The following is an 18,389-nucleotide window of genomic DNA, read 5'->3' as shown; positions in this document are numbered from 1 at the left end:
CTCGCCTCTCCAGCATGAATGAGGCCTGGGGGGCTGTGACAAGAGCTGTCAGTGCTGGTGTCCTGTCCCAGTCATCGCTGAAAAGGCCAGGCAGCTCAGGACGCCTGGGATATACGGGATGGAGAGGGCAGGGTCCAAGGCCCGCTGGGGAGGGCCAGACAGGAACACAGACACCTTTGTGTGCACCTGATCAGTGCCAGCCACTGGCTGCTTCCTGTCGGAGGGGCTTCATCCCTGTCCTGTCTCCCGTGCCTGGACTTTAGGCAACTCCGGGCCTAGGGCCACATCCAACCACGCTGTGTTCTGTCCCCAGCGCTCACTCAGGGCCAGGCTCTGAGCTTCCCCTGAAAGCTTGACCTGGAGGGGATTGAACTTCAAGGCGAGGCAGGTGACGGTGAATGTTCTGACAACCCTCATCAGATGGGGCTCTTACTGAGGTTGAGTTTCTTTCTGGCAAGAAGTTTTGGAGACCAGAGTTCTAGGCTGTGGGCCCCAGCCCAGCTCATTCCAAAACCATTAGGCCAGGTAACCGCAGCAGTGCAGTGTGGCCAGGTGACAGCTGCAGCAGCTGCAGACAGCCTCAGTCCCCAGCGTGCTGACATGTTAGAAGTACACGTCACTATCTCAGCAGTCAGCCGCCACATCTGGAACTGCTCTGGGCCTCCTCTAATTGCCTCATTATTTTCCGAGGAAAAGCGCCCCCATCCCCAGCTCTCCGTTGCTGTCCCTTCCCTCTGGCCTGTCCCGAAATCCACCTGAATGAACTCCAGGCCAGGGTTTGGGATTCTTTGGGGAGGGCAGGGCATCTCTCCAACTTGCAGCTCCTAGAAAAGAAAGAAGCCACACATGGACCTGGCTTTGTCCCTGGTGCCCGGAACACAGGGTCCTTGAAGAATTCAGGTGGATCCCTTGGGACACAGCAAGACCTGACCCCTCTTCCCGTCAGCAGGTGTCTGTCATGCCCAACATTGTCTGAGACTAGGGGGGGGCAAGGAAGCAGAAGATCCAGTTTCTGCACTCAGTGCGCCTGCCACCGAGGTGCAAAGACAAAACGGAAGTGGAGAACCAGTCAGGCGAGGTGTGGCTTATAATCCTGACCACATCTCATTTGTCCGCCCATCACCTAGGGGCCCGGGCTGTGTGTTGTCTCTAGTGGGTGCCGTGATGCAGCTGTAGCCCTGTCCTGGAACACCTGACATGTTTCAGAGAGATTGCAGGAGAGGCACCCAGGCATCAGGAGATCACTAGCAAAGTGCCCGTGCGGCCTGGGTGGGGAGGGGCCTTCACGGGGTGCTGAGAGCTTTCAGGTAGAGAGAAGGGAGGGGCGCTCCAGAGGAAGGGGTGTGCTGAGAGCTTTCAGGTGGAGAGAAGGGAGGGGTGCTCCAGAGGAAGGGGTGGTGTGCTGAGAGCTTTCAGGTGGAGAGAAGGGAGGGGCCTTCACGGGGTGCTGAGAGCTTTCAGGTGGAGAGAAGGGAGGAGCGCTCCAGAGGAAGGGGTGCTGAGAGCTTTCAGGTGGAGAGAAGGGAGGGGCCTTCACGGGGTGCTGAGAGCTTTCAGGTGGAGAGAAGGGAGGGGCGCTCCAGAGGAAGGGGTGCTGAGAGCTTTCAGGTGGAGAGAAGGGAGGGGCGCTCCAGAGGAAGGGGTGCTGAGAGCTTTCAGGTGGAGAGAAGGGAGGGGCCTTCACGGGGTGCTGAGAGCTTTCAGGTGGAGAGAAGGGAGGGGCGCTCCAGAGGAAGGGGTGGTGTGCTGAGAGCTTTCAGGTGGAGAGAAGGGAGGGGTGCTCCAGAGGAAGGGGTGGTGTGCTGAGAGCTTTCAGGTGGAGAGAAGGGAGGGGCCTTCACGAGGTGATGAGAGCTTTCAGGTGGAGAGAAGGGAGGGGCCTTCACGGGGTGCTGAGAGCTTTCAGGTGGAGAGAAGGGAGGGGTGCTCCAGAGGAAGGGGTGCTGAGAGCTTTCAGGTGGAGAGAAGGGAGGGGCGCTCCAGAGGAAGGGGTGTGCTGAGAGCTTTCAGGTGGAGAGAAGGGAGGGGCCTTCACGGGGTGCTGAGAGCTTTCAGGTGGAGAGAAGGGAGGGGCCTTCACGGGGTGCTGAGAGCTTTCAGGTGGAGAGAAGGGAGGGGCCTTCACGGGGTGCTGAGAGCTTTCAGGTGGAGAGAAGGGAGGAGCACTCCAGAGGAAGGGGTGTGCTGAGAGCTTTCAGGTGGAGAGAAGGGAGGGGCGCTCCAGAGGAAGGGGTGCTGAGAGCTTTCAGGTGGAGAGAAGGGAGGGGCGCTCCAGAGGAAGGGGTGGTGTGCTGAGAGCTTTCAGGTGGAGAGAAGGGAGGGGTGCTCCAGAGGAAGGGGTGGTGTGCTGAGAGCTTTCAGGTGGAGAGAAGGGAGGGGCCTTCACGGGGTGGTGAGAGCTTTCAGGTGGAGAGAAGGGAGGGGCGCTCCAGAGGAAGGGGTGGTGTGCCTTCTGGATGTGCCTGCAAGTAGTTCGGTGTGTTACTGCAGTGTGGAACTTGGGGCAGGGAGCGACTTGGCTGGAGAAGTAGCAAGCCTGGGGAACTTGGATCCTGACCCATAACGGAGGGGAGCACGAGAGGGCAGAGGTCGGAAAGCCCAGGGAGGCGGGGTAGGTAGCACAGAGCTGTTGAGGGGTCGGGGCTGTGGCACCCCTGGAGCCTGCCCCGTCCTGATAGTCCTCTCAGCCGGTGACTGAAGGACCAGTCTCTAAGCAGCAGACAAGCTGTCAACATCAAGACACCCAGAAGCTCCCTGGTTTCCGCTCTCCCCGGGTCTCAGGTCACCACTTAGCACAGCTGTGTCTGGTGCAGACCTGGAAGGGGTGTGGGAGGGTCTGTTTGGCTGGTGGGTCTCAGGGTTCTTTTTTTTTTCTTGAGATGGAGTCTCGCTGTGTCACCAGGCTGGAGTGCAGTGACACGATCTCGGCTCACTGCAATCTCCGCCTCCCGGGTTCAAGCAATTCTCCTGCCTCAGCCTCCCGAGTAGCTGGGACTGCAGGTGCACGCCACCACGCCTGACTAATTTTTGTATTTTTAGTGGAGATGGGGTTTCACCATTTTGGCCAGGATGGTCTCGATCTCCTGACCTCGTGATCCGCCCGCCTCAGCCTCCCAAGGTGCTAGAATTACAAGTGTGAGCTACCGTGCCCGGCCCTTAGGGTCCTTCTTGTACTTGTTGGGGGCTCCTTGTTCCTGGCAGCCCACGGTCTCCCCCACCTGCCCAAGGTGGGCCCTGGGGGGGCCGCTCTCAGGCCCAGAGACCTGGCTGACCTGTCCTGGGGGTCTGACTGCCGCCGGAACCTCAGAGAGGATGGGGAGATCTTGGAGCTGCGTTTAGGGTTCCAGTTGGAAAAATGGAAGGGAAAGCACACTGCGTCCTGCCACCAGCATCAACTGAGGCCAAGAATTCTCCTAACAGGGCCTGGCTCCAAAAGATGACAGGCTGCCCATCATCTGTCAGCCTCTGTTGTGGTCCCTGCCAGTCTCTGTCCCTGTCTGACTCTCAGCGTTTGTAGGTATTCATCCCTCTGTGCCCCAGCACGTGTTCTCTGGTTAGTGCCTGCCTTTCTGTTAAGATTACACTCTTGTCCCCTCGCACCTGCCTCCCTCCCTGCCTCTCATTTTCTGTCTCATTTTCTCTCTCCAGTCTCTCCTTCAGTGTTAATTTCTCTTCTCTCCTCTGGGTGGCAACTTCTGCCCCGTCCTCTCTCCAGCCTTCCTTTCACTGGGGAGAGTCCCTCTTAGGGGAGGCCCAGCAGCGGCCGCACGATGCAGGGGTGCTGATGGGGGTGCCCCGAGCCCCCACAAGACCTGTGTAGGAAGGCAAGGAGGGATGGGCAGAGGCGAGGAGAGGGCGGTCAGAGCCACGGGCAGGGCCTTGGTCAGGGAAGTGAGGAGCCACCTTCACCTCATCCGGTCCCAGCCCGGGATGCCCTTCACAGAGACGGAGGCAGGAATGGCGCTCTTTTCTCTGGCATCCTGCAGCCGGGGCTCTGTGGGGCAGTGGCGGACTTTAGCCTCTGATGATCTCCACCAGCTCCTCTCTCAAACTAACTAACTGAGCCTGCTCTGCAAATGTTTGATGACCGGTCCCCTCTACCTCCCTTCCAGCCTCCCCAGGCCCCTGCTGTATAGAAATGCAGGAGCCTCTACCACTCAGAGGTGGGCACCAGCGCTGCGCTGAGTCCAGGAGGGGTGAGGCAGGGCTCTGCTGTTGCAGGGGAGTGGGGTTTAACAAACGTGTGTTGAGTGCATTCCGTACATTAGGCACTGGGCAAGTCTGGGGTATGGGTGGGCGTGTCCAGCAGGTCACCCGCCCGTCTGTGGACCACTCGATCTCCACCCCAGCATGGGGCCCTGGGGAATGATCCTAAGGTAACACTTTAAAGTTAGGACCCTTCAGTCACCCATAAACTGGCTTGAAGATGGGAAAGAAATGGTAGGGGCAGCTCCAGTCATGGGCCCCTGGGCTCAAGGCACTTCAGCACTTCACGACCCCTCAGTCAGGACCCAGAAGCCTTCCTTGGAAGTCCAGCAGGCGTCCAGCTGACCACTCCCTGCCTCGCCCGGCTCCCTTCCCTTGCTGGACACGCACTGAGTCACCAGGCCTGCTTTTCCCCAGGCCCCAGATGTGCAGACGCCCCTTCCACTCGAGGCCTGGCGTGAGGCTTCTCTCCGCTCCATCACAGCCCCTGGGCCTGGCTAAAGCCCCTGCTTCAGGTCCAGGCTTCCAGGCTCCCATCTCCGCAGGAGCCACCTGCAAACCCTCCCGAGGACCTCAGGTCCTTCTGTGTGGTCTGACAGCCCTCATGCCTGCCAGCCTCCATGCTGTCGTCATGATTGAAGTTAACTCTGTTTAATTTTTTAAATTTTTTTTTTTTTAAGACAGGGTCTCCTCGTGTCACCCAGGCTGGAATGCAGTGGCACAGTCATGGTCCACTGCAGCCTCGACCTCCTGGGCTCAAGTTGCCCTGCCTCCTTAGCCTTCCGAGTAGCTGGGATTACAGGCGTGAGCCACTGTGCCTGGGCAGAGTTAGCTCCATGTGACGTGCTGTCTGCATTGCCCTCTGTGGGTTCATGAACACCGACTGCACAGCTGCAATGTTCCAGTCGTTAGCTAGGCTCTTTCGTGTGGCCCGCTCCGTCTAATCACCTTGGTAACCGCTTCACAGTGGAGGAAACAGAGGCTAGGAGAGGTGAAAAGTCGGCCTGGGGCACCGGGCAGTCACTGCCTTTTCTCCTCCCCAGGACTCTGAAGGGATCAGCACTGCTTTCCAAGTACCAGTTGTGCTGCAGCAACTACAAAATGCCAGTTTTATGCGTTTATAAACACCACGTTTAACAAACGTGTGTTGAGTGCATTCCGTACATTAGGCACTGGGCAAGTCTGGGGTATGGGTGGGCGTGTCCAGCAGGTCACCCGCCCGTCTCTGGACCACTCGATCTCCACCCCAGCCTCTGTGTGCCGGCCAGCACGGAGCGGGAGGGACCAGGCGTGGGGATGCATGCGGTGGGCTGGGGGTAAGGGTGGGGTGGGGGTGGAGGCCCACCGGGTTTAATGAGGTGACTGCCACTTGTAAATGAAACAGAAGGCGGAGCTGCTTGTGTGAACCTTGACCTCTCCTGTCCAGCGTGCCTTTCATCGGGAGCTTTATGAGCAGCCGCTGTGCTCAGATGGGACCCACCGCAGCCTGGGAGAAGGCAGGGCTGGTCCCAGAGTGGAGAGGAGGCTGCCTGGGGGAGGAGTACAGGCCCGGCTTCCAGAGTGCTGCACCTCTGTTGTCTCTCCCAGGAGTTTTGGAAAATAAATGGGTAGGGCTGGGTTTGAGAAGTTGCTTAACACTGTGGATTGCAAACTTGGAGACCTCTAAAAATGCACATTTCTAGGCACATCCCTGCCGCTTTTGGTTCAGTTGGTTTGATTTCAGTCTTGAAAATTGGTAATTCTAAAAAGCTCTCACAGTGATTCTTAAAACCAGTCAAATTTAGGAACCACAGTCTTGCAACACAAGGTAATGCCAACTCCAACAGAATCATCAGCTGGGATTCGAAACCCCAGTGCTCAGGGGTGATCATTGCCCCATTGACTGAGTGTCCCCACGTACTGGACACTGTGTTGTCTTACAGCCGTTACCCATCGGACCCTCCAAATAATTCTGCAAGGTGGATGGGATTGTCTCCATTTCATACATGAGCTGGAGGTTAAATAACAACCAAGGGGATCTCTTCTCCGCCTTTTGGCTAAGATCAAGTGTAACTCAACCAAGAAGAAACAGAACTGAGATTTGAAAATGGTTCATATCACTCCAGAAGTTCTCTTGTCAAGCAGATACTCTCCCATCAGCTTTATGAAGCTTACATAAAGGTGGCCGTTCACATGAAGATATCCGGAAACCCAGAAATTGCAGGAACCCAGAAATCACTGCCTTATTTTATTCTAAGTGTAGCCCTGGAGCCAGCTTTGGACATCGTGATTAAAGACAGCCCTGCAGGGCAGACGCATCTGGATGGCTTGTTCTCGACTGCATCCCCAGTGCCCAGCACAGGCCTGGTACATAGGAAATGCTTGGAACATACTTGTCAAATGGGTAGTAAATACTGACCAGAAGACCAAAATAGAAGGGCCCTGGATACAAAATCTAAGGCAGCCCCTTCTTCATTGCAAAAGTGGGCTTGGCTGGAAGGAGTACGGTTCTGGGGAAGGGCCCTGAGCGTGTGACCGAGAAGAGCAGCTCTGGGAATGGAAGGGGATGCCCTTTCCCTCTGCCCGGCCGACCTCTTGCTGCATCCGCGTGTGTGCATTTCAGTGGGGCCAGCCCTCTCGGTCCCACTCTTCTGGAGAGGGTGGTCGCAGGAGCTGCCCACACCCAGGGCCCCAGGCTCTGTTGTGTCCTCAGCCCCATGCAATGTGATAGCAGCCTCAGCTTCATTTTGCCAGTGCCTCATTCATCCAAAAATTATCAAGGCTGGCAAGGCAGCCATTGAATTGCATGCTTTAAATGTGTGAATGGTATGGTACTGTGGATTCTCAAAAAAGTTATTAAAAAGAGGAAGAACTGTATTTTCTAGGCTGGAGATTCTTGGGGCCCTTGAACCCACTGAAGCTCTCACCTGTAAGGCTCACACCTGTAATTCCAGCACTTGGGAAGCTGAGGCAGGTGGATTGCTTGAGCCCAAGAGTTTGATACCAGCCTGGGCCATGTAGTGAGACCTCATCTTTCCTATTAAAAAAAAAAAATTAGCTGGGTGTGATGGCATGCACCTGTAGTTCCAGCTACTTGGGAGGCTGAGGTGGGAGGATCACTTAAACCTATGAATTTAAGGCTACAGTGAGCCGAGATTGTGCTTCTGCACTCCAGCCTGGGCAACAGAGTGAGGCCCTGTCTCAAAAAAAAAAAAAAAAATTGAGAAGAGTGAACTAGGCTGGATGCGATGGCTCATGCCTGTAATCCTAGCAATTGGGGAGGCCAAGGCAGGCAGATTACTTGAGGTCAGGAGTTCGAGACCAGCTTGATCAACATGGTGAAACCCCATCTCTACTAACAATACAAAAATTAGCCGGGCGTGGTGGCAGGCACTTGTTATCCCAGCTACCTCGGAGACTGAGGCAAGAGAATCGCTGGAACCCAGGAGGCGGAGGTTGCAGTGAGCCAAGATTGCACCACTGCACTCCAACCTGGGCAACAGAGCGAGACTCCATCTCAAAAAAAAAAAAAAAAAAAAGGCAAAGAATGATTTAGTGAGCACCTCCTCTGCCAGGCACTAGCTATGTAGAGTGGAAAAGACGTGGTTTGTGATCTTAAGGAGCAGAGAGGCTTGGGCACTGAAGGAGGTGGGAGGGAATGAAACGTTAAGGGGTTGGGATTTTTCACCCCAGAAGGAAAAGGCTGAGGGTGGCAAGGGCTACAGAGGAATGGCACCTTTGACATCAAATTGTAGAGGGGAGAGGCCCCGACCCCTTGCACTGAGGACAGGTGAGATGGGAGAGGAGGCATCTCATCCATCCTTAATGGAGGCCGCCAGACCTGTGAGAGGTGGCAACGCTCTTTCCTGCTGAGGTCTGAACAGAACAGAATGAAACCTGTCTGCTGAGGAAGGTGGACGTGAAGCCTTCCTGCAGGCTGGGCGATGGCTTGAGAGACTGCTGGAGTGCTGCTTACCCCACGAAGCCTGACGATTCTATCTTTAGGTAAGGGGTTAATGAAATTTACAGTATCTTACAAACCAGCATACTTTTGAGAATGTAAGTTGACACTCAATGATCACACTAGGGCTGAGCGCAGTGACTCATGCCTGTAGTCCCAGCACATTAGGAGGGGCGAGGTGGGAGGATCGCTGGCATCCAGGAATTAGAGATCAGTCTGGGCAACACAGTGAGCCCCTATCTCTACAAAAAACAAAAAACTAGCCAGTTGTGGTGATATGCACCTGTAGTCCATGCTACTTGGGAGGCCAAGGTGGGAGGATTGCTTGAGCCCAGGAAGCCGAGGCTGCAGTGAGCCATGATCAGCCATGCTCAACCTGGGCAACAGAATGAGACCCTGTCTCAAAAACAAAACAAAACAAAAAGCAAAAAGCACACTGGAACATCGGGTTTAAACCAAGGCTGTCCCCGCAGGGAGGCAGTAGTATGGTCACTCTACCTTTGAGTGACTCCAGCATTGGAGTTTAACGCAGTAGGAGCCAGGGATCTGTGTCCCAGTTAATGCCTGGAGCAGGTGGCAAAAGCAGCAAGTGGAGCCACTGCCGGCCTCTTGGGAGTCCTGGAGGGACAGCCTGGGAGGGGGCAGTCGGAGATGGAAGAGGGTCACAAAGGGGAAGAGTCTGAGAATAGCTTGAGCCAGTGGCTCCAGGCTGTGGTCAGAGTGGCTGCCCCCCGGGTGAGCTGCGGCTAACCCAACTCCACACCACTGGGTGAGTATTAAACAAGCACACAGGAAATGTCCTCTGGGTGCCTCTCCCCTCCACACCCCCACTCCCCCAGGGGAGGCACAAAAGGGAAGCCGTGAGGGGCTCTTCCAAACTTCAAGCCCCAGCTCCAGCTCATTCTGAGGACAGGGATTCTTTTTTGTGGCTTGGAGCCTTTGGAGAATCTCAGGAAAGCTCCAGATCTTAGAAAATACACAAGTGCTCTCACAGTACTAGTTTGTAATTCAATGGGTTCGTGGACTCCGAGTTAAGAATCTCTAGCTTAGAAAATGAGGTCTTCCCTTTCTCTCTTTTTAAAATAACTTTATTGAGAATTCACAATACCATATAATTTCCACATTTAAAGTATGCAATTCCATGGTTTTTAGTGTATTCACAGAATTGTGCAACCATCACCACAATAAATTTTAGAATATTTTCACCACCCCCAGAAGAAACCCTGCACCCCTTAGCCAACGCCTCTAATCCCCTGCCCCCCAATTCTCTCCAGCCCTCGGAGACCATTAATCTACTTTTTATCTCTAAAGACTGACTGATTCTGGACATTTCATCTAAATGTAACCATACAGTATGTGGTTTGTCTGACTTCTTTCACTTAGCATAACGTCTTTAAAGTTAATCTGTGTGGATTAGTACTTCACTTTTTTATTTTTCTTTTCTTTTCTTTTTTTTTTTTTTAAACAGACTGGGTCTTGCTCTGTCATCCAGACTGGAGTGCAGTGGCATAATCATAGCTCACTGCAGCCTTGAACTTCTGGGCTCAAGCCTCAGCCTCTCCAGTAGCTGGACTTACAGGAGCGTGCCACTATGCCTGACTAATTGCTTGGGTTTAAAAAATTTTTTTTGTAGAGGCAGAATCTCACTATGTTCCCCAAGCTGGAGTCAAACTTCTGGCCTCAAGTGATTCTCCTGCCTCCCAAAGTGAGCATTCCTCAAATGATCCTCCCAAAGTGCTGGCAGGAGCGAGTCACCATGCCCCGCTCTTCATTTCTAATACTGAATAATAGTCCATTGAATGAATATGCCAAATTTTTTTGTTCATTCTTTAGTTGATGGATGCTTGAGTTGTTTCTACTTTTTGCTTTTATGAAGAATGCTGCTTTGAACATTGATGTACAAGTTTTGTGTGGATATATGTTTTCATTTCTCTTAGGTGTGTGTCTAGGAGTGGAATTGCTGGGTCATATGGAAACTTCGTGTCTGGTCTTTGAGAAACTGCTAAATTGTTTTCCATACAGGCTGTACCATTTTATATTTCTGCCAGCAGTGCCCGAGGTTCCAGTTTCTCCATGTCCTCACCAACACTTGTTAGTGTTATTTTTTTCATTCTAGACATCCTAGTGGGTGCAAAGTGGTATCTCAGTGTGGTTTTGATTTGACTTTTCATGATTGCCAGTGATGTTGAGCATCTTTTCATGTGCTTATTGGCCACTTGTATATCCTCTTTGGAGAAATGTCTATTCAGATCCTTTGGTCATTTTTAAATTGGATCATTTGTCTTTTAATTATCCAATTGTAAGTGTTCTTTATATACAAGCCCCTTATCAGATATATGATTTGCAAAAATGTCATCCCAGTCTGTGGGTTGTGTTGTCACTTTCTTGATGGTGTTCTTGGAAGCACAGAGGTTTTAAATGTTGATGATGTTCAGTTTATCTGTTTTCCCTTTTGTTGCTTGTGCTTTCAATGTCATAGATAGGAAATGTCGTTTAACCAAGATCACAAAGATATATGTGACTACGAAGCCTTAGCTGAACTTGACCTCCATGGTGGCCTCTGGGTCATGATGAGACTGGCGGCAACTAGCCAATATGGTGTCTCCAGGTGAATTCCCAAAGGGTCCCCTCCCTCCAGTGTAGCCCTGAGCTACATTCACCCCTCAACTGATGCCTTTGTGCAGGCACAACCTGCACAACATTAGGGGTTGCCTAGAGGACACAGGGACACTGGCTTTCAAACTTCCCAAAGTATTGGGCTCCTGAACCTGTGAATTTCATTCGCGACATGCTGTGGGAGCCACTTAAAAGAGGAGAGAGATGATGTGTGAATTCGTGATTAGCTTCATCCACAAGTGGTAACACTTACCAGGGAAATATATGATGAACAGTAATTTGGAAAACTTCACAATTTTATTGGTGGTAACAAACAGGGATACACAAGAAACTCTCCTCTGCATGGCCTGTGTATTTGAAGTTTCAAATAGTGAATATGGAGCACAACATCATATTGACAGGCTTTTAAGGGGCTGAACATGGTTATTTATACAGACAGATATCTGTACATGCATACACACATATGTACACATACACACACACACTCTCTCCCCAGTGTGTGAGGTTGAATGTCAACCTCACCACACCGGGTGGTGCCTTGGCCTGAGGTCACTCTGATTTTTCTAAATCTTATGTGAGTGAATTTTTTTTTTTTTTTTTTTTTTTTGGATACAAGGTCTCACTCTGTTGCCCAGGCTGGAGTGCAGTGGTGCAGTCTCAGCTCACTGCAGCCTTGACCTCCCAGACTCAGGTGATCCTCCCACCTCAGTTTCCCAAGCAGGTAAGACTACAGGTTCATGCCACCACATCTAGCTAATTTTCTGTATTTTTGTAGAGAGAGGGTTTCACCACATTGCCCAGGCTGGTCTCGAACTTCTGGGTTCAAGTGATCTGCCCGTCTTGGCCTCCCAAAGTGCTAGGATTACAGGCATGAGCCACCGCGCCCAGCCTAGTGAAGTCATTTTTTCACGTATTTGTACTCTCATTGCAGCTGTGATGCTTGGTACAGTTGTAAAAAGAGAAATCGAATTGTTGCTGTGTGTTCTTCAGATCTGCAGCCTACAACTCCTTAGGAAAGGTGAATCTTTTTTTTTTTTTGAGGCGGAGTCTGGCTCTGTCGCCCAGGCTGGAGTGCAGTGGCGCGATCTCGGCTCACTGCAAGCTCCGCCTCCCGGGTTCCCGCCATTCTCCTGCCTCAGCCTCCCGAGTAGCTGGGACTACAGGCGCCGCCACCACGCCCGGCTAATTTTTTTGTATTTTTAGTGGAGACGGGGTTTCATTGTGTTAGCCAGGATGGTCTCGATCTCCTGACCTCGTGATCCGCCCGTCTCGGCCTCCCAAAGTGCTGGGATTACAGGCTTGAGCCACCGCGCCCGGCCGGAAAGGTGAATCTTAATGACCCAAGTCTCTCTGCAGAATCCTGTTTCTAAATGTGGTAGAAAATACTGAGACAGAACATTTGCCATGGGACATTTACAGGCTTCATACAAATGTATTTAGTTCTCTTTTTCCAACATAAAATTCTTGTTTTAAGATACAAGTAAAATTAATCTTTAAATGTAAATGTAAATTAGCAGACAAAAAAGGCTGGACATGGTAGCTCACACCTGTAATCCCAGCATGTTGAAAGGCCAAGGTTGGAGGATCACTTGAGCTCAGGAGTTTGAGATTAGCCTGGACAACATAGGGAGACCCCATTTCTGCAAAAAAATTAGCCAGGCGTGGTGGTGCGTGCCAGTAGTCCCAGCTACTTGGGAGGCGGAGGTGGGAGGATCGCTTGAGCCCAAGAGGGAGATGCTTCCTCACAGTTAAAACCAATCTCCTAACCCATTAAATTCCTGAACAGGTATTACAAAGGCAGAAAACTTTGCCCCTTATCCTTAACAGATATAGTGTCTTTAAAAATAAAAGTTGTATTTTAAAAAGAGGCGGGGACGGAGAGTGCTTTACAGCTTTGTCATTGAAGCTGCCTGAGGAGGGGGGACTCAGGAGGCAAAGAACGAGGACGTCTCCGAAGGACACACTGAATTCCGGGGAGAAGGCGGATTATGCCTGGAGTTCCCCATCTCTGCCGCACTGGACAATTCCATATCTCAACACTACAGTGGCTATAGGTGGGGCTGATTCCCGGCTAGGGGATGGCAGGGTGGGTCTTCCCTGGAAAAGGCATATGATGACTAGGGGAGTGAAGGGTGGGCCGATCATCCCTTCCTCAGTTTATATCATAGCCTTCAAATGGTGACCTGGTCCTTTCTCTTCTTTTGAGAACACACACGGCCAGCACACAATCACCACCACACACCCTGCCACTGGCTCTCTCTTCTGACACTATTCTCACAGGCTGTCAGTGCGCGCAGTGTGGCGTCATCTCATCCTGAGATGCCTCTCCTCTGGTTCTCACCTCCAGTACACATACCTTTTGGATGTAAACTGGTCTGGCTGGGACACTCGGTCCTGCGTTGCTTGCCAGGGCTGATTCTGCTCAAGGCTCAGTGGGTGGCCTTTTTCTGCCTCCTCTCTGGCAGGCAGCCTCTAAGATGACTCCCAATGGTTCCCATCTCCTTGTATCCACAGCCCTTGTAGTCCCTGCCCCTCGAGTGTGGGTGGGACCTGTGACCTAACGTCTAACAAATACAGTATGACAAAGATGATGGGCTGTCACGTTTCTGTTTGTGTGACATAAGATCATGACTTCCCTCTTGCTAGCAGGCCCTCTCTGTTGCCCTTGAGCTTTGCACACTTTCACGAAGCAGATGGTCATATCAGAGAGGCCCACATGGCAAGGAACAGAGGGCTGGTGATGTCTGACAGCCCTCGAGGAACTGAGTCTCCCATCAGTTCTCTGTGGAAGTGAATCCTCCTCCATTTGAGCCTCAGATGAGACTCCAGTCCTGGCCAGCAACTTGATCACAGCCTTGTGAGAAATCCTGAACCAGAGGACCCTAACAAAGCTCCGTCTAAATTCCTGACTCAGAGAACCCACGAGATAATAAGCACATGCTGCTTTAAACTTCTGTGTTTGTCGGGCGCGGTGGCTCACGCCTGTAATCCCAGCACTTTGGGAGGCTGAGTGGGGCCAATCACCTGAGGTCAGGAGTTCAAGACCAGCCTGGCCAACATGGCAAAACCCTGTCTCTACTAAAAGTACAAAGTCAGCCGGGCATGGTGGCACACGCCTGTAATCCCAGCTACTCGGGAGGCAGAGGCAGGAGAATCGCTTGAACCCGGGAGGTGGAGGTTGCAGTGAGCCAAGATCACGCCATTGCTCTCCAGCCTGGGCAACAAGAGTGAAACTCTGTCTCAATAACAAAACAAACAAAAAAAGCTTATGTGTTTGTAGTGATGGTTACGTGATGGATAACCGATACGTCTCATGTTAACCCTCTGTCCCTCTGTCAAAAAGGATGTCCTTCCCAGATGATAGTGCATGCTCCCAGATGCTAGCAGCTCTCATGGCTATCAGTTATCTTCTGCAGAATTATGCTCTGCAGAGTTATCCTGTGTCCACCTTGGCCTAAGATTGGGGCTGATGGAGGAGTGCCATCAAGGGCATCTGTTATCCACACTTGAGGACAGGTTCTCTGGCAGCAGGGCTGAAGGAAATGCTGTACTGCCTTCTCAGTCTGAACTTTCCATCAGTTTTCACCTCAACCTAGAACCTGAGGGAAACTCCAGAACGGTTTTGAAGAGACTTCTCACTGATGTCTGTGGGCTCTTTACTCTCTTTGGAATCCTGTTGGATTCAAGATCTCAGTTGTTGGGCTATAAGATTTTCATCATATTGGTAAACTTTTCCTTTTCCTTCCTCAGAAATTAGAATTAGATGGAAGACACCGGGGGAGTCTAGAAGCCCAACAATCTCATTGCATAGGTAGCAAAACGAAGGCCCAGAAAGGTGAACAGACACCCCAGGTCTCACGGTTGGCTACGCAGCTGGGCTGGAACCCAGAGCCAGTTCCATGTTGCTCCCATGCCTCTCTGCCTCTTGAATGGGCAGTTTCTGACCACGGGAGCCAGGGCATGTTATGGCTGTGTATGCCACAGCAGCCAGGGACTTCCCACACTCCGGGGGTGAAGCCTAGCTGAGAACAAGCATGGGAGTGCCTGGGCTAGCAGCCCATCTTCCCGCCTTCCCTCGAGGCCCTGAAAGCGGGGAGTTCATCAACGGCACGAGGCATCTTGTTCATATTTTCCCGGCTGGGAGGTCCTGGCAACGTCTTCATTTCCTGCACGGGAATGAGTTTTTAATCTCTGAGCTCAGCTTCACTTTGGATAGGGTGGGGGTTGGGGGCAGGAAAACCGAATCTAAAAACGTACAGCCCCTTCTTCCTGTCGTGGGCCCCTCTGATGGGCTGGCAGCGTCCAGCAGCTGAGAACTAGGGGTCGTGTCCGTGCAGGCTCTGGGCAGTGATCCATGAGGCCAGAAGAGCAGAGATGGAGCAGGGCCACTCCTTGGAGACCCTGTCAGCACAGCCTTGGGCTCACAGTAAATGGGGTGGGGGTGGAGGGTGGTCTTTCTTCTTTCATTTAGAACAAGCTGGAGGTGAAAATCATTTCTGCCTGCCCTCCTCCCCAGGGGTGGAGCCCATTTCAGCTTGTCTCTTCTAGGAAGTCTCCTGACCCCCAAGGCTGGGTTAGGTGCATCTCCTGGGCGGGCGGCGGGGGAAGTGGGGGGACACAGAACTTTGTACTGCCCATCCCTGGCCCTGTCAACCGGGTTGCCATCGCCTGCTGGCATGCCCCTGTCACCCCCCAGCCAGACTCTGATGGGAGGCATCCTGGAAGAAAATGGCAAGGGGGTGTTGGTCAGAGGGAGAAGCCAATCCCACTATGGTTGGAACCAAGGCCTCATCTGGTCCCACAAGGGGCCCTGGAGCTGGGGTGGCTCTTTGGAGTTGACCTAGATTGTGACAAGGAGGCCAGGCCTTTCTTTCCCTGCATCAGACTGTGCCCTAGAAGCCATCAGCAGCTGACAGTCCCAGTAGCTGGCAGACGGGTCTGCCTCCTGAGGATGGAACCTGGGATGAACACCTGGAAGAGACTTTCTGATTGCCATGGTAACAGATAGCATGCTACCTAACACTTAATAGGCATCCCGTGAATATTTGAATATATAAATGAAAGATAGCATTTTGAGGGCCTTTTCTTCTTTGAGCTAAAAATGCCAGATCTTTCACACTTTCTCCATGCAACATGATTTTCAGTGCTTGCGTCACCCTGGCTCCTGTCTGCTTCGAGAACAATCATGCCCTGCACAACATTTTGGTCCACGATGGATAACGTATACAACCGGGGGCTGAATAAGATTATAAGGAGACGAAAAATTCCCTCACATAGTGACATCGCAGCCACTATAACGTTGTATTACAACCCATTGCTCATGTGTTTGTGGTGATGCTGGTGTACACAAACCTACTGCGCTGCCAGTCATGTGAAAGTTCAGAACACACAACTATGCACAGTACACAATACTGGTGATGATAAATGACTATACTATACTTTTTTACCATTTCAGAATGCAGTCCTACTTATTTTTTAAAAAGTCAACTGTGAAACAGCCTCAGGCAGGGCCTTCAGGAGGTCCCCAGAAGCAGGCGTCATTATCACAGGAGACGACAGCTCTGTGGTCATTATTGTCCCCGAAGACCTTCCAGTGGGACAGGATGTGGAGGTGGAAGACGGTGATACTGATGGTTTTCACCCTGTGTAGGCCAAGGTCTTAGCTTTTAACAAAAGTGTTTACAAAGTAAAAATGCTTTAAAAATAGAGAAAACATCCTGCTACTCGTCTTTTTTTTTTTTTTTTTTTTTTTTTCGAGACAGAATTTTGCTCTTGTCGCTTAGGCTGGAGTGTTGTGGCACGATCTCGGCTTACTGCAACCTCTGCGTCCTGGGTTCAAGCAACGCTCCTGCCTCAGCCTCCCAAGGAGCCGGGATTACAGACATGTGCTACCACGCCCAGCTATTTTTTTTTTTTTTTTTTTTTGTATTTTTAATAGAGACGGGGTTTCGCCACATTGATGGGGCTGGTCTCGAACTCCTGACCTCAGGTGATCCACCCAGCTTGGCCTCTCAGAGTGCTGGGATTACAGGTGTAAGCCACCGCACCTGGCCCCACTGTCGTCTTATGTCATCTCTCCCCACGCCTCACCTCACCTCACCTCCACACCCCTGCTTGGGCTTTGCTTGATGTGCACATGAACTCGTTTTCATCATAAACAAATGTTAATGGATAAGGAGGACCCGCAGTGTTGAGGTCGGCATCTACCCAGCACCGCCTGCCTGTGGCAATGGAGGACCCACAGTGTTGAGATTGGCATCCATCCGGCACCGCCTACCCATGGCGATGCCCTGCGCCTTCCTGTTGCTTTGGGATAACAGGTGCTTTGTTTCATGCCTCAGGCCAGCGTGCTTGGTCTGGCTGTGACTCTGAGGTATTTTCTGTCTGTCACCGCAAGTCAGTGTTTGAAAGGTTTTAAAAACGACACTGAAACCACAGCCATTCACCAATGACTTTGAAGGTGAGAGTGGATCTTGTGAACACGAGGCCTGTCACTGCATTGGGAATGAGGGTGTCCTGGGAGTGGTCACCTAAACTCTGCTTCTCCATGTGGGTTGATCCCTCCCTTTTCCCACAAGCCACGTAATCTCAATTCTCCGAACAAGAAGAGCAGAAGGAGCCAGCTGCTGATTGACATGCTCACAGAACGTTAGGACTCCTGGCGAGGACCTTACGTGTGTATTGCGTTCAGAGTCAACTGATGTTGACCCATTGCCGTGTGTTGGACGTGGGATTGAATGTTGTCTCATTTGTGGTTACAACTCTCTGAGATAGAACAAGGGTCATTTTCCCATCTTGCCAGCGAGAAAACTGAAGTCCAGCCAGGGAGGTTGTGTGACTTTGCCAGTGGCAAACCCTGGACCAGCCTCTTGGCCTGCAGATCTTTGCTCAGTCCTGTGCTCTGTCTGCTACGTGGCTACTGGCCCCAGGAAGGCAATCCCGACTGCCCACAACTCCGGGGCCACTGGGAATGGAATGTCCCATGTAACCTGGATGAGATATGGAAGGGGGCAGGAGAGCCATGGGCACATGACAGATCTGAGGAGCTGGCGGTTTCCTTCCTCTGCCACGTGAAAATTTTCCAAATATGGAGAGCCATCTGTTGATGATGTGAGAATTGAGCAACTTCCACTCTCATCATTAGCCTGGCAGCTTTGGAAAGTGAGTCCAGAAAGAGCCCTTGTGCATCATAAAGAAAATTTAAGCCGTATGTTTCTCATTCGTTTACTCTTAAGTCATCAAAATGTTGGTTTTAAAGAGGCTTTTGATGTCCCACTCGTTTTCTGCTTTTTTATGGGGGGAGAGAGAAAGGAAGTCACAATTCTCCAGCTGTAAATTGCCCATTTTGGGGAAAGCTGGAGATGGATCCAGGACCCCAAGTACTGGAAGGCTGGAGGGAACTCCAGGCAGGGGTCTGCTTTAGGAACACAGACAAGGGTACTTCTTCTCATTGCACAAAATGTACGTGGAGCACTGAGCAAGTGCTGGGCACAGTAACAAGCCCCAGGTGAAGAACTCACAATCCTCTGCTGTGAGTAGTAGCAGAAAGTAGGGGAGCCACCATCTGAATATGTTATCGTGCCATTCCCCTGGAGGGGACTCTGCGGACCACAGTGGTCTTCTGAAG

General features: G+C 51.8%; 1 protein-coding gene across 3 annotated transcripts in view; it reads left to right on the top strand.

Moving 5' to 3' along the window:
- Positions 1-18,389, top strand: part of RPUSD4 (RNA pseudouridine synthase D4) — an 87,216-nt gene that overhangs the window by 21,715 nt on the left and 47,112 nt on the right. The window contains exon 8 of one of the 3 annotated variants that reach the window (XM_077964640.1): positions 4,887-7,062. The exons of the other annotated variants lie outside the window; for them this stretch is intronic. The gene's annotated coding sequence lies outside the window, so the exon portion shown is untranslated. Of the gene's footprint in view, positions 1-4,886; positions 7,063-18,389 lie in introns of those variants that run through there. 3 annotated transcript variants of the gene reach the window in all.

The sequence above is a fragment of the Macaca mulatta genome, chromosome 14 (genome assembly GCF_049350105.2).
Source record: "Macaca mulatta isolate MMU2019108-1 chromosome 14, T2T-MMU8v2.0, whole genome shotgun sequence".
Classification (NCBI taxonomy): Eukaryota; Metazoa; Chordata; class Mammalia; order Primates; family Cercopithecidae; genus Macaca; species Macaca mulatta.
The sequence above is the reverse complement of the archived record's forward strand: the minus strand, read 5'-3'. Positions and strand labels throughout refer to the sequence as shown.